The sequence below is a fragment of the Myxine glutinosa genome, chromosome 6 (assembly GCF_964187855.1).
Source record: "Myxine glutinosa chromosome 6, kmMyxGlut1.1, whole genome shotgun sequence".
Taxonomy (NCBI): Eukaryota; Metazoa; Chordata; class Myxini; order Myxiniformes; family Myxinidae; genus Myxine; species Myxine glutinosa.
Window position 1 is genome coordinate 58,148,289 of NC_136266.1, and position 4,880 is coordinate 58,153,168.

Genomic DNA, 4,880 nt, shown 5'->3' on the forward strand with positions numbered 1-4,880 from the left:
CATTTAATATGGAATATTTTTTTGTGGGGGGTGAACTTACTTTTCAAGATGACTTAGAACCAAAAGTTCATTGGAATTATGTTGAAATTATTCTAGATTTTGTTAATGTGACCTTTAAAAGAAACAAAAACCACATTTGACGTTTCGAAGCAAATAAATTGATCCTTGAAAGTGATGTAAACTGATATTGAACTCAATTCACAGACAGTACTGTGTTAAACTTCTGTACGTTTTCCAGAAGTATTTCTTTATTTTGCACATCAGCCAAAAATTTTTTTAACAAAAACAAAAGTTAAATTACAACTGGGATTACAGACAGTAAAATTACAGTTCAGTACGTCGTGTAACCCCCACGAGCATTCAGGAGAGCACGTACTCGTTGAGGCATGCTGTTCACGAGATTTTGCCAAGGTTTGGACAGGAATCGCTTGCCATGCAGTGACAATAGCCTGCTGCAATTCACGCACAGAGGTAGGCTGCTGGTCCAAGTTGTCGATTTGATGCGTTAATTCTGCCCACAAGTTCTCCAACGGATTCATATCCGGGGACATGGCAGGCCACTCCATATGCTCTACACCACGGTCAGGAAGAAAGTGTTGGATCAGGCGAGCACGATGAGGCCATGCATTGTCATCTTGGAAGACAAAGTTTCCTCAAAAGGCTACACGAGCAAATGGAAGCAAAGTTTCTTCCAGAATGGCCCTGTACTTGAACTGGTTCAGGTTTCCATTCAGAACAACCAGGTCAGTTTTGCCCCCTGCATGAAAAGCAGCCCAAACGGTCACCCCACCACCTCCAGCTTGGACTCTTGGCACTATACAATCTTCGTTGTAGGCTTCATGCACTTGTCTGTGCACTCGGACATGGCCATCTTGATGATAGACCAGAAATCAAGACTCGTCACTGAAGATCATGTGATTCCAGTGTCCTGGCTGCCATTGACGGTGCTCTCTGGCCCACTGCAATCGGTGCTGGCGGTGTTGTCTTGTCAGGCGTGGCTTTCTCAGGGGACGCCTGGCACGATAGCCTGCTTGAACCAGTCGTTGGTTGACTAGCCTTCTGGATACAGGCACATTTGTCAGTTGCTGCCACTCAGCCCTAAGCCGATTAGCTGACTTGGTACGGCCATTGCGGACTAACCGGTGCAGCTGGCCTCGATCCCTCCTTGTGGTTCTGCGGGGACGTCCTGGCCTCGATATTGTAGGAGGGACACCCCTCTCAGCATTTCGTTTCAGGATCTTTGACACTTGACCTTGAGTGATGCTATACTGCCAAGCAATAGCACACTGTTTCATGTCGGAATTTCGTAAAGCCACCCCTCCATGGCAAACAGCATTGTCGAGTTGACGGACCATCTCCAGAGGAAGCGGCAATAACTTTTGTAGACGTGCAGCAGTTGTTTTCCACTAATACAGAACGCAACGACCCTTATATACCCGATTGTGAAGCCAATCATCAAATGTACCTGTCCGTACATTTTGTCACGCCACCTGTGATATAATCCTGTTATTGACTTCTTGCTGCGACAGACAATCAGTGACATGGTTCTTTTTACAAAGAAATCACCGAAGCGTAAAAGAAACTCACCAGATTGATATTCTGAGTTCAGAAAGGAAACCCAAGTCAAGAAAAAAAATTTTTTTCCATATTAAATGCCAAGTCTGTATATATATATATATATATATATCAGTCACTATGCGATTTCATACCATCAGTGGTGAACCGCCATTAAGGTATCCCATCCAGCTATGCTGTACCTTAATGGGAGCGATAAGTGCCATCTGCCACATGGCACATTACCTCTGGTATCCACTCATTATATGGAATCCCCTGGATGCAGCCGGGAGCAAACCAATCCAAATATATGTGCAGTTCTCCAGCTTTCAATGAGCGCAAGTAATGACGTCACTGCCATGTACATACGCTCTGCCTGTCAAGCTCTCAAGAGAACCCTCTGACAGAGCAGAATTTTGATCTTAGTTCAGATACTGTCATAAGTGTATGTAAAACTCACAGTTACCGACCTGGTTTCGCCCTTTTGGGGCTCATCAGGGCAACGCAGTGAGTACTGCATACACTTATGACTCTGAAAACCTTTCGGTTATATACCAGTCACTATGCGATTTCATACCATCAGTGGTGAACCGCCATTAAGGTATCCCATCCAGCTATGCTGTACCTTAATGGGAGCGATAAGTGCCATCTGCCACATGGCACATTACCTCTGGTATCCACTCATTATATGGTATCCCCTGGATGCAGCCGGGAGCAAACCAATCCAAATATATGTGCAGTTCTCCAGCTTTCAATGAGCGCAAGTAATGACGTCACTGCCATGTACCAACTCACTGCGTTGCCCTGATGAGCCCCAAAAGGGCGAAACCAGGTCGGTAACTGTGAGTTTTACATACACTTATGACAGTATCTGAACTAAGATCAAAATTCTGCTCTGTCAGAGGGTTCTCTTGAGAGCTTGACAGGCAGAGCGTATGTACATGGCAGTGACGTCATTACTTGCGCTCATTGAAAGCTGGAGAACTGCACATATATTTGGATATATATACTGTATATATATACTGTATATATATATATATATATATATATATATATATATATATATATATATATATATATATATATATATATATATATATATATATATATATATATAATATATATATATATATATATATTTATATATATATATATATATATATATATATATATATATATATATATATATATATATATATATATATATATATATATATATATATATATATATATATACACAGTCACGTGTAAAAGTAAGTACACCCCATGTAGAGTTTTGACTTTTTCAACATATTTCAACATTCAGCTATTTGATCTTCATTTCAACAATATTGATAGACTCGCAGAAGTACCCGGCATTGCCGGGCGGGGGTGGGGAAGGGTGGGGAAGGGAGGGGAACGGGGGGAAGGGGAGGGGAGGGGAACGGGGGGGAGGGGAGAAGAGTGGGAGGGGGAGGGGGAGAGGGGAGAAGAGGGGGGGATGGGGAGGATGAGGGATGGGAGGGGGTGGGAGGGGGGAGGGGTGGGCGGGGGGAGAGGGGGGAGGGGGGAGGGGAGGAGGGGAGGAGGGAGGGGGGAGGGGAGGAGGGAGGGGGGAGGGGGGAGGGGAGGAGGGAGGGGGGGAGGGGAGGGGGGAGGGGGGAGGGGAGGAGGGAGGGGGGAGGGGTGGGTGGGGGGGAGAGGGGGGAGGGGGAGGGGAGGAGGGGAGGAGGGAGGGGGGAGGGGAGGAGGGAGGGGGAGGGGAGGGGGGAGGGGAGGAGGGATGGGGGAGGGGGGAGGGGAGGAGGGAGGGGGAGGGGGGAGGGGAGGGGAGGAGGGAGGGGGGAGGGGAGGGGGGAGGGGGGAAGGGGAGGGGGGAAGGGGGGAGGGGAAGGGGGAAGGGGGAGGGGAAGGGGGAAGGGGGGAGGGGGAAGGGGGGAGGGGAGGGGGGAAGGGTGGAGGGGAGGGGGAAAGGGGGGATGGGGAGGGTGAGGGAGGGGGGAGGGGAGGGGAGGGGAGGGGAACGGAGGGGGGAGGGGAGAAGAGGGGGGAGGGGAGAAGGGTGGGGGAGGGGAGGGGGAAAAGGGAGGGGGAGGGGAGAAGGGGAGGGGATAGGGTGGAGGGGGAAGGGAGGGGGGAGGGGGAGGAGGAAGGGGGAGGGGGAGGGGGAAGGGGGAGGGGGAAGGGGAGGGGAGGGGGAAGGGGAAAAGGGAGGGGGAGGGGGAAAATGGAGGGGGAGGGGGAGGGGGAGGGGAGAAAGGGAGGGGTAGGGTGGAGGGGGAAGGGAAGGGGATGGCCAGTCAACAATGACGTTGCAGTTCTCATGGTCGGAGAGCAGCACAACAATCGGACATAGTCCTGCATATTCGCAACAGCACGCAGCGGATTTTGGAGACTCACCGATCCTGTGACGTCCTCCAGTACCGGCGTTGCTGGGCGGGGGAAGGGAGACCCGTACATTCCCAACCCGTACATTCGCCCTCTCGACTAAGCTCACTCGGACAAAAGCCTCGCACAAATTACACCGTGAAGGCCCAATGGTCATGTCTATGCCACAAATCACGGGCGCACTGAATAGAAAATATATAGAACGCTCATACTCCGTGAAAAGTGAAGCCGCCGTGTCGCCATCTTGGTCAGCACGACTCGACCAACTCGCTTCGCGGATCTCGTCTTGTGCGGCAATAAACTGCTCCAATCGGTTACGGAAGGGTTGTGGAAAGACGTTTCACAGCTGTTTCAAAGACATTTAATTCATATCGCACAAAATCGATACAAAACACGATCGCATAAAAGGTGAAAAAACGTGTGACGTGTGACGGGATGGAACATCACGTGATCGCTCTGAGCGAATCAGTCTGGCGGCAGAAATGGAACATCACGTGATCGCTCTGAGCGAATCAGCGAGCTGCTCTGGAACCGGCTGAGATTAGCGGGTACTTCGCTGAAATGCACTGAGGTAAATATGAATAAAAAATATGGATCGTGAAATATTTTGAGTTCGGCCATGTTCGTCCCAGGCTCAAAGGCCATGTCTATGTCAAATATCAAGCACGTAAGCCTCTCCGTTAGGAGTCTATCGGTAACATTACACACACACACACACACACACACACACACACACACACACACAAACTGTGTTTTATATATATAGATAAAGGTGATATAATATAACAAATATCATGAAACATTTTTTGTAGTCCATTGTATAATTTAAATAAACATAAATGCAAATTCCGCATGTGGAAAAAGTAAGTACACCCCTACATTTATCACTACTTCAAATACCTAAAATTAGAATCAGGTGCACCAGCTCATGTGCAAATGATTAGAACATCGTTAGGGAG